This window comes from Ornithorhynchus anatinus, chromosome 12, assembly GCF_004115215.2.
Source record: "Ornithorhynchus anatinus isolate Pmale09 chromosome 12, mOrnAna1.pri.v4, whole genome shotgun sequence".
NCBI classification, from domain to species: Eukaryota; Metazoa; Chordata; class Mammalia; order Monotremata; family Ornithorhynchidae; genus Ornithorhynchus; species Ornithorhynchus anatinus.
Genome location: NC_041739.1, coordinates 38,837,035 through 38,848,095, shown reverse-complemented (window position 1 = coordinate 38,848,095; position 11,061 = coordinate 38,837,035). Strand labels below are relative to the sequence as shown.

Below are 11,061 nucleotides of genomic sequence, written 5' to 3'. Positions count from 1 at the left end.
ACTTATACTCTGAGCCCTCTGTGGGACAAGGACTGCATCCAATCTGATTAACTTACATGTACCCCAGAGGATAGTATTGTGCTTGACACATAGTAAGGGCTTAACGAATAACCTAATACTAATTCATATTATTAACAAAAATATCATCAATATTATTATGATTTTTGAGAATCTCTCCATCCCCATCCATCCTCAACCCCTGTGTGGGTTGCTTTTTTTGGAGGAAGAGGGGTTGTATTTGTTAAGCACTTACTCCTATGCACTGTACTAAGCACTGGAGTAGATTCAAGCTAATCAGGTTGGACACCGTCCATGTCCCACATGGAGCTCACAGACTTAATCTCCATTATACAGATGAGGAACCTCTCAGGATCACACCTGGAGAGTTTCCAGTCCTCTACCAGACTCGCCTACAGAAGGGAGGGACAGGCAGAGGCATATCCATTCCATTCCTAGCTTGGCCAGTGGCTAGCGAATGGAAGGCCATCTGCTACAAGCCAAAACTCACCTGTGCTGGGCAGCCGTGGCATGGGAGAGAATCAAGGGTGAAGACTCAGGTTTACTGTGCGGAAAGCGGGAATGGTAAACCACTTCTGCATTTTTACAAAGAAAATGCTATGGATACACTGCCAGAACGACCGCAGATGAAGTGGGGCGTTCCCGGGAGAGAGGGGTCCATGGCGTCGCAATGGGTCCGAGATGATTCGATGGCGTGAGAGAAGACAAGATACAGATGAGGTAACTGAGGCACAGAGAAGTAAAGTGACTTGCCCGAGATCACACAGCAGACAAATAACGGAGCTGGGATTAGCACTCAGGTCCTTCTGACTCCCAGGCCCGTGCTCTATCCATTAGAACACACTGCTCCTCCGTGTTTAAGTGTGTGATTGCGGCGTCCTCTGTGTGGCTCAGCAGGGAGAAGGCACCATTACCTCCACCCTTTGCAGTGACCAATTAGCCAACATGATGCTTGAAGACCAAAACCCACTTTGCTCCATGTCAGCAGACTCTTGATTCGCAGGACGTGGTGTCTGAAAGTTTGGAAGCCCCCATGGTAGGACCGCAGGAAAATGGCTCTCAAGATAAATTGTGGTATTTGTTGAGCACTTACTATGTGCAAAGCACTGTTCTAAGCGCTGGGGGATACAAGGTGAACAGGTTGTCCCACGTGGGGCTCCCGGTTTTAATCCCCATTTTACAGATGAGGTAACTGAGGCCAAGAAAAGTTAAGTGATTTGCCCAAAGTCACACAGCTGGCAAGTGGCGGAGCTGGGATTAGAACCCATGACCTCTGACTCCCAAACCCACGTTCTTTCCACTGAGCCACGCTGCTTCTCTTAATTGATATCACTCATCGCATACAATATTATTGTGTTGCCTGGTGGAGACAGCTCAGTCATGGGAATGTGAAGACCTGGGTTCTAATCCTGCCTCAGTCACCTGCCTGCTGTATGACCTTGGGCAAGTCATATCATTGCTCTGTGACTCAGCTGTGTCCTCTGTAAAATGGGGCCTAAATGTCTTTTCTCCCTCCCTGTTAGACTGTGAGCCCTGTGTGGAACAGATAATAATAATAATAGTATTTGTTAAGCGTTTCCTCTGTGCCAAGCACTGTTACGCGCTGGGAGAGATACAAGGTGATCAGGTTGTCCCAAGTGGGGCTCACAGTCTTCATCCCCATTTTACAGATGAGGCAACGGAGGCTCAGAGAAGTTGTGACTTTTCCAAAGTCACTCAGCTGACAAGGAGTCACGACCGCTGACTCCCAAGCCCGTGCTCTTTCCACCGAGCCACGCTGCTTCTCAGATACTATGTCTGACCTGATTGTATCCATTCCAGTGCTTAGCATAGCGACTGGCATCTAGCAGGACTTAAAAACTACCAAATTAAAATTAGATTATTATGTGAAACTGGCAGGTAGCGTATTATTATGTGAAACTGGCAGGTAGCGTAACATGATGTCGCCTAGACACCATTTTCTATAGAATTTCACCCCACTAAGTCCAAATTCACCTAACCCAGAATGTTTGTCCACAATACCTTGACAATCCCTCCTGCCGCGGGGTCCCGAGAAACAATCGTATTTACTGAGCGTTTAATCTGTGCTTCTCTGCACTGCTGAGAAGCAGCGTGGCTCAGTGGAAAGAGCCTGGGCTTTGGAGTCAGGGGTCATGGGTTCAACTCCCAGCTCTGCCACTTGTCAGCTGAGTGACTGTGGGCAAGTCACTTCACTTCTCTGTGCCTCAGTTACCTCATCTGTAAAATGGGGATTAACTGTGAGCCTCACGTGGGACAGCCTGATTCCCCTGTATCTCCCCCAGCGCTTAGAACAGTGCTCTGCACATAGTAAGCGCTTAACAAATACCAACATTATTATTATGATTACTAAGTGCTTGGGAGAGTACAATATAAGAGTTGGTAGACGCGTTCCCTGCCCGAAACAAGTTCGCATTCCCTTCCCAGAGCCATGCAAAGTTGGGCACCATATACGAAACGCAGGTGGCAGAAGTCGTGGCTGAGGGGGATCCGATGCCGAAAATTAAAAACCAGATAGAAAAGCATCTTATTTCATACCTGTGGCAGACGGGACTGGATAGCAGTGGCAGAATACAATGCTGTGATAGGTGTAGTCAGCGCTTGCTGCATTAGGTAGGTTGCAATGGGGAGGGAGGGACGGGCAAGCTTGGACGTACAACTTGCAATTTCAGAGTGCAAGAAACCGCAACTGCTGCAGTGCCTGAACCCAGATCATCTCTCTCCCTAACTAGGGCCAGTGAAGAGGAGAAGTCTTCACCGCACACTGTTTTTTTTGCTTAGAGTGAACCTCCACAGGAATTAAAGCAAAAGTCCTCGAAACCACATAGTTACATTTTTCCAAAGAAGAGTTATTTGCCATCTCTTTCTCCATCTCCCCTCAAAGTTATTTATAAAGAACAAATTCCCTGATGTTGGCGATGGGGTGAAGTAAGGGTCACGTGTGCAAGGGGGCTCCTCAACGTGATCATGGAATAAAAAAGGTTTAGAAACATGATTCTCCTTAGACTGTGAGCCCTACTGTGGTAAGGGGACTGTGTCCTATCTGATTGATTGTATTTACCCCGGTTCTTAGTACAATATTTGGCAAATAATAGAGCCCTATCGTGGTTCCGAGTCTGTGTCCTATCTGACTGATTGTATTTACCCCAGTTCTTAGTACAGTATTTGGCAAATAGTAAGTGCTTAACAAATATCACAGTACTTATTATTATGATTATTGTAAGCACCTTGAGGGCAGGAATCTTGTGCATTTTACGCTTCTAAGTTCTTAGTACAGTGATTTGCACAGAGTAAGGGCTCAATAAATACGACTGAATGAATGAATGAATGAACTCCCCACTCCTTGGAGAAAGTCACTCCCACACTTTTTCAGGCTTGTCGAATTATCCTGTAAATGCGGCAAAGGGTGGAGCCACCATAATAATAACTGCGGTATTTATTTAGTGCTTACTCTGTGCCTAGCACTGTACTAAGCACTGGGTTAGATACAAGATAATCAGGCCCCCGTGGGGCTCACAGTCAAAGTAGAAGTGAGAACAGGTATTGAATCCTCAGTTTGCGGATGAGGGAACTGAGGCCCAGGCAAGTGACTTGCCCGAGGTCACATAGCAGGTAAGTGGAAGAACCGAGATTAGAATCCAGGTCCTCTGTCTCCCGGGACCATGTTCTTTCTGCTAGGCCACACTGCTTCTCTAACCATACCACCTCTTCATCGGTGTCCTCCCCCCGGGTTTGGTCAGGGGGATTATTTCCATGTCCTTTTTGAAAGTCAGGTGGCTTGGAAAAAGAGACATCCTCCAGCTGGCAGGCGCCGAGGTGGGAGACGAGGTGAGAGTAGGGTTGGAGAAGCTATGCTTCCTGGGTTTGAGAAACTGAACACCCTTTATCCTCTGACCTTAGAAACCCTCAGATTCCGGGCCTCGGAATGGCAAAGGGGAGAGAGAGAATGCAGATGGGTGATTTTGGTCACTTTTGGTGTTTGTCAAAATAACTCTCAATATTTTTTCCAAATGTTTTGGGTTCAATAATACCCTAACCACACGGTGCCAAGCCTTTCTTCCCTTCATTTTTAAGCCCATGTGTATTCCAAGGGAAATTTAATCCATGTGTCTCTGATTTGTTTATACTTAGATCACTGTAAAATGCTGTCTATAAAAAAAAAAAGGGGATGTCCAAGAAACCTTTGAGCCTTTCTTATGAGCCTCTTCCAGGCTCCTATTTTAGGATTTGGAATTTTTCGAGGGTAAACGGAACTCTGACCCATAAGAATTGTGGCCGCAGAGCAGAACTCTGGACACGACATATTATCCGTTAACCCAATGCCCAGATTCAGAAGCTCAGGAATGCCTATCCGTCCCAATCTCTAGGAATTGGAGTAATTCTTTGCTGGCGGAAGGGTTTTTCCAGGGGTCAGGAGATGAGGTTCTCATTTTAACTTGAAAACTGCGTGTTTTCACTTGAGAAATCCTCTCGACCTTTGGACCTGAGGAGGATTTCTCCATTCCACCCTTATTCTTCAACAAGTAAGGCTCAGTGAGCCACGTTCTCTGGTCGCATCAGCTCACCTGGAAGATAAGTTGGAAAACTATGGCTAAAAGAACGTTTGGGGGCACTAAGTCACCCACAAAACTCCGGATCACCCTGAAGAATCCAATATTCCTGGGGAAAACTTCCATCTTAAGACAATCATGAATATATCTCTCGGACTGCGAACGTAATCATAACCGTGGCATTTGTTAAGCACTTACTTTGTGCCAAGCAATGGTCTAAGCACTGGGGTAGGTACAAGATAATCGGGTTGGACACAGTCCCTGTCCTAAATAGGGCTCACGGTCTTAATCCCCATTTTACAGATGAGGTAACTGAGCCTCAGAGAAGTGAGGTGACTGCCCAGGGTCACTCAGCAGATAAGTGGCTGAGCCGGTTTTAGAACCCAGGTCCTTCTGACTCCCAGGCCTGTACTCTATCCACTAGGCCACACTGCTTCTCTAACACAATCTGGAACAACAAGTCCTAGGCACACTTACTTTGATATCGAGTAGCCTGAAAACCTGGGACATTTCAGGTTACCCCAGGACATTCACTGCTATTTTTGAGGATGCTGGGCTCCCCCTGAGAACTCAAGATCGCCCTGATCCAACAGGTCAACTGGTCAACCCAACATACGGTGATCTTCTCTAAGGAAAGTTTTTATTCCGAGAGACCCGAACTCAGACCAGGGTTCCCCCTCTAGACCATAAGCTCTTTGTGGGCAAGGAACAGGTAACCCAAACGTTTAGTACAGTGATCTGCTCACAGTAAGTGCTCAAAAAATACCATTGATCGATTGATGGTGAAGGTTTAAGAGATAGAGGCAGAGCTATTGAAATTTTGCTTCAAATTGGCAACTGGAAATTTGGTTCTCCTGTGCAGGCAATATTGTGCCCTCCTAATCTGTGCCCAGCCCTCAGCATGGAAGAAAGGAGCTGGGGTATAGGGTAGGGGAATGAGGACTCCATTCAGTATTATCTTGTTTTACGCCAACGAGTCATCTCCGTGAGCAGCGTGGCTCAGTGGAAAGAGTATGGGCTTGGGAGCCAGAGGTCATGGGTTCGAATCCCGGCTCTGACACTTGTCAGCCGTGTGGCTGTGGGCAAGTCGCTTAACTTCTCTGTGCCTCAGGTACCTCATCTGTAAAATGGGGATGAAGATTGTGAGCCTCATGTGGGACAACCTGATTACCCTGTATACCCCAGTGCTTAGAACGGCGCTCTGCACATAGTAAGCGCTTAACAGATACCAACATTATTATCTCCGACCCATAGCGACAACACGGACACAGCTCTCCCAGAATGTCCCACCTCCATCTGCAATCGTTCTGGTAGTGGATCCATAGGGTTTTCTTGGTAAAAATATGAAAGTGGTTTACCGTTGCCTCCTTCCACGCAGTAAATTGGACCCTCTCTCTCCTCGACTCTCTCTTGTGCCGCTGCTGGCCAGCGCAGGTGAGTTTTGACTTGTAGCCGGTGGCCTTCCACTCTCTAGCCACTGGCCAAGCTAGGAATGGAACGGACAGGCCTCTGCTTGACTCTCCCTCCCGTAGCTGAGACTGATAGAGGACTGGAAACTCTCCAGATGCAATCCTCAGAGGGGATTCATTCAGTCAGTTGGGAGTATTTATTGAGTGCTGTAATAAGCCCTTTGGAGAGGACAGTAGAAGTAAAGAAGAGGTTCCTTGTCCTCGAGAAGTTTGCATCCTAATGTCTCCAGTGGCTCCAGTGCCAAGCTTGGGAGTACAGAAGATGCCAATCTGAGACCGAAAGAGCAAAGGGAAACGTACTGGCTTTCTTTTTTTCCATAATGATATTTGTTAAGCTTAAGAGAAGCAGCGTGGCTAAGAGAAACAGCGTGGCTCAGTGGAAAAGAGCCCGGGCTTAGGAGTCGGAGGTCATGGGTTCTAATTCCCGCTCCGCCGCTTGTCAACTGTGTGACCTTGGGCAAGTCACTTAACTTCTCTGTGCCTCAGTTACCTCATCTGGAAAATGGGGATGAAGACCGTGAGCCCCACGTGGGACGACCTGATCACCTTATATCTCTCCGGCACTTAGAACAGTGCTTTGCACATAGTAAGCGCTTAGCAAATGCCATCGTTATTATTATTTACTATGTGTCAGGCTCTGTGCTAAGTGCCAGGGTGGATACAGACCAATCAGACTAGGCACCGTCCACGTCCTACATGGGACTCACCATCTGAATCCCCCTTTGACAGGTGCATTAACTGAGGCACAGAGAAATGAAGCGATGGGACAAAGATCACACAGTAGACAAGTGGCAGAGCTGGGGTTATAACCCAGGTCCTTCTGACTCTCAGGCCTGTGCTCTATCCACTAGCTCACTTCTCATGAGGCTTGAGGGGAAGAAAGAAGACCAGTCACTAAGCACGGAGTATTCCTTGTACTCACCCACATGCCTCATAAAGGGCCCTGCAGACAGCAAACATTCAATAAATACCGCCGATTGATCTGTTGATAAATACCCCTTCACATTCTCCAACCACCCTATCGGCCAACAGAATTCATTTGCCCTCCCTTCTGCCACGCCTGTTCATGTGAATCTGCAACCCTTGAGTACTTTTGATTTTCAGCCCATCCCCACAATACCTATGTACATATCCATCTGTAATTTACTGTAATTAATTGTAATTTCTCCCCCCATCTAGTCTGTAAGCCTCTTGTTGGCAAGGATCATGCCTGCTTACTCCATTGTATTGCACTCTTTCCAGGGCTTTGTAGAGTGCTCTGAAAAAAGAAAGCACTCAATAAATGCCGTTGATTGATTGATTGATTGATTGAACTCCAGGTCCTAAAGCCTCTCTAAACAGTTCACTGCATCCACAATTAGTTGTGTTTGTTTCTGCTCCCCAAATCCAGACAGAAGGAATCAGAGGAATGTTTAGCTTTGGTTTACCTGTAGACTATAAGCTACTTGGGAAGCAGGGAAGCAGCATGGCTCAGTGGAAAGAGCCTGGGCTTCGGAGTCAGAGGTCACGGGTTCGACTCCCGGCTCTGCCACTTGTCAGCTGTGTGACTGTGGGCGAGTCACTTTACTTCTCTGTGCCTCAGTTACCTCATCTGTAAAATGGGGATTAACTGTGAGCCTCACGTGGGACAACCTGATTACCCTGTATGTACCCCAGCGCTTAGAACAGTGCTCTGCACATAGTAAGTGCTTAACAAATACCAACATTATTATTTGGGAAGAGAAAATGCTACCAACTCTATTATACTGCACTTTCCCAAATGCTTAGTACAGTGCTTTGCACACTGTAATCACTTAATAAATACCACTGACTGACTGATTGACTTAAACAATCTTTCCGAATATTAGTTCCCTCGGCTATTGGAAACATGGGAGATAAATCCGGATGGAAGGAGATGAGGACAACAGGAAATAAGGAAGTTAAGGATAATAAAACTGAACTGGCCATATTCAGATCATCGAGGTTAGGAGTGCTTTCTCGAACACGGGGCTAAATTGAGGACATAAGAGCAAGAGGAAAAAAAGATAAACTCCTACCCTAGACCTAAAGCTCCTCCTCTAAACTGTCAAGTCCCGGAAGGGCAGAGATGGTCTGTGTCAACTCTATTGTATTGCACTCTCCTAAGCACCAAATACAGTGTTTTGCACACAATCGCTCAGTAAATACCAATGAAAGATTGGGTTTTGAGGCTGTAAAAAGCTTGGTAGCTGGCAATCTGCTTTCTGGTTTTAGACCACCTGGTTTTTTCTAACATAGGAAGGGCTACCCTTTAAAAATGGCCAGTCTTTTCTGTTACTAAGGGAAAAGAAGGGGGTTTGGCATCTTTCTGGGCCTTGGTCAGAGATTTTTTGTCTGCTTGTCAGCAGCCTATGCTCAATTGTAGGCAGGGGCCAAATTAAAGGCACAGTTCAAGGACAATGACGTCTATTAAGATAGTTGTTCAATATGGAATGAAAGGGAAAATTCACAGTGACAGATTTCATACATAAAAGACAGTTAAAGCCCAGAGGACTTTACTGTATCCAATTATTCAGTGTATTTAGCGGTCCCTCAACTCAGCTAACTCCCACTCTCAAATGATTCGATTGCCTAATATGAAAGCTACAGGGTTTTTTTTTCATTTTGTTCTGTTATTCCCTTTCATGGGGTACATTTCATTGCAAGAGCACTAAAATTTCTAGGACAACGGCGATTTGGTCTTGCCTACCAGGCAGTTATCTCATCGGAGAGATAAGCAGAGTGCTCAAAGTGGTACACTCTTCAAAAATGTAAATTGTATCCAGAAAGCAAAATATGCTTGCACTCTACCCAAGAAAAGAATGGTCTGCTTACATTTGACATGACTCAACTTGTTTTGTTTTGTAGTGTTGAAAGGAGTGGAAAAATTGATCCGTTTAATGAACATTTCTGAAAAACATTAACACAAAAACAAGTGAAAATGGACACGCTTGAAAAATTTGCGAACTTAGAAGAAACAAAGCTGGCTATTTGGGAAAAAATGCTCGCTGAAAAATTGAAGCAACACCATTCCTAACCACGGTCTCTAAAATCTTCCCCTTTAAAGGTTTAATAATAATCATTGTGGAATTTGGTAAGTGTTTACTATGTGCCAAGCACTCTATTGGAGTGCTGCTGTAGATACAAGACGATCAGGTTGGATACAGTCCCATAAGGAACTCACAGTCTAAGTAGGAGGGTGAACAAGTAGTGAAGCCCTGTTTTACAGATGAGGAAATGAGGCACAGAGAAATCGAATGACTTGCCCAAGGTCACAAACCAAGCAAGTGGCAGAACGAGGATTAGAAATCAGGTCTCTGACTCAGAAGCCTATGATCTTTCTAATTGGCAATGCTGCTTCTCAGCTCTGCTCTTCCTCTTGACTACAAGTAGTGGACGCACCAGCGTGGCTCAGTGGAAAGAGCATGGGCTTTGGAGTCAGAGGTCATGAGTTCGAATCCCAGCTCTGCCACTTGTCAGCTGTGTGACTGTGGGCAAGTCACTTAACATCTCTGTGCCTCAGTTCCCTCATCTGTAAAATGGGGATGAAGACTGTGAGCCCCACGTGGGACAACCTGATTCCCCTGTGTCTACCCCAGCGCTTAGAACAGTGCTCTGCACAGAGTAAGCGCTTAACAAATACCAACATTATAGAAAATGCAAATCCCAGGTGAAGTGAAAACTGGATGCAGTGCTCTGAACACGGTGAGTGCTTAATAAATATCAATGATTGATTCTTTCACAAAGGGAGAGGGAAGAGGTCAACAAGAAAATCATGGAGTCAACATTAAATCCCCGCGTGCACAGGTTGTTGAGTCTGGTACTAATAAAAAAAAAAATTGAAGGGGCATAATCTCCGTCTCTTGGGACCATCTCAAGAATGCTCTCTCTGTGACTGGCTGGGAGCTAGAATGATCGAACCTACTATTCAGAGGGAAAAACTAAGTCCTAAGAGGTTAGCCAGAGAAGCAGAAGAGAGGCAGTATCAAAATCCCAGATTTTCCGACTCCCATCCATCCATGGACCCTCCATCTCCCAGGAGTCTAGGAGTAAAGACCTAAGAACCGATCAAAATTCATCTTCCCCCTCTAGAAAGTAAGCTTGCTGTGGGCAAGTAATGTGTCTGTTATACGGTTATATTGTACTCTCCCAAGCGCTCAGTATAGCGTGGCTCAGTGGAAAGAGCACGGGCTTGGGAGTTGGAGATCATGGGTTCAAATCCTGACTCAGCTGCCTGTCAGCTGTGTGACTTTGGGCAAGTCACTTAACTTCTCTGTGCCCCAGTTACCTCATCTGTAAAATGAGGATTAAGACTGTGAGCCCTATGTGGGACAGTCTGATCACCTTGTCTCTACCCCAGCGCTTAGAATAGTGCTTTGTACGTGGTAAGCACTTAACAAATGCCATCATTGCTATTATTATCATTATTATAGTGCTCTGCATACAGTAAGTATTCAATAAATATGATTGACCGACTGGCTGACTGACCGACTCGGTGCTCGTTCAGTGTAGGAATTACACTCACGGATGCTCTTGGAAGTGTTCCTTGTACCCATTGCCAGAAGGAACATCCCTACTCGGTCGGCTGGCCCATCCTGGATCCTCTGAGCCCTGGTCTCCGTGGACCAACAGTTGTGAATTTGGCTGACGAAAACAGCACTGTATTGCTGGGTCATCTACCTGCTGATGATCTCATCCCCAAGGGCCATTCATGACTCAAGCAGATGGGAAAACTTTCCAGAGACATTCTGTTCTTCTTCCATTTCAGAAGCCAACTCAGATCCCCAGAAATCTACAGTGCGATGCGGCGTACACAATAAGAACCCATGTTGCATGGAGAAAGACATCCAAAGGACCTGCTACTGTACTACTTACTTACACCCAGAATCACACTGCTGTAGGCTGTAAATGACTTTGCTATGGAGATAGACTGCACAGCTGTGTGCTGTCTGCCTGAAGAAGAAACAAGTGAGGAAGGAAGATTTATGCTGAGTTCAAAACCCGCCTGC

General features: G+C 46.0%; 2 non-coding genes across 2 annotated transcripts; one reads left to right on the top strand and one right to left on the bottom strand.

The window, feature by feature from the left end:
• The first annotated feature begins 360 nt into the window (after positions 1 to 360).
• On the top strand, positions 361 to 498 carry LOC114815740. The gene has a single exon (XR_003763543.1). It is a non-coding gene; the product is annotated as a small nucleolar RNA SNORA7 (small nucleolar RNA).
• A 5,532-nt stretch (positions 499 to 6,030) lies between these two features.
• On the bottom strand, positions 6,031 to 6,168 carry LOC114815829. Its single transcript, XR_003763631.1, has one exon. It is a non-coding gene; the product is annotated as a small nucleolar RNA SNORA7 (small nucleolar RNA).
• Between the last annotated feature and the right edge of the window lie 4,893 nt (positions 6,169 to 11,061).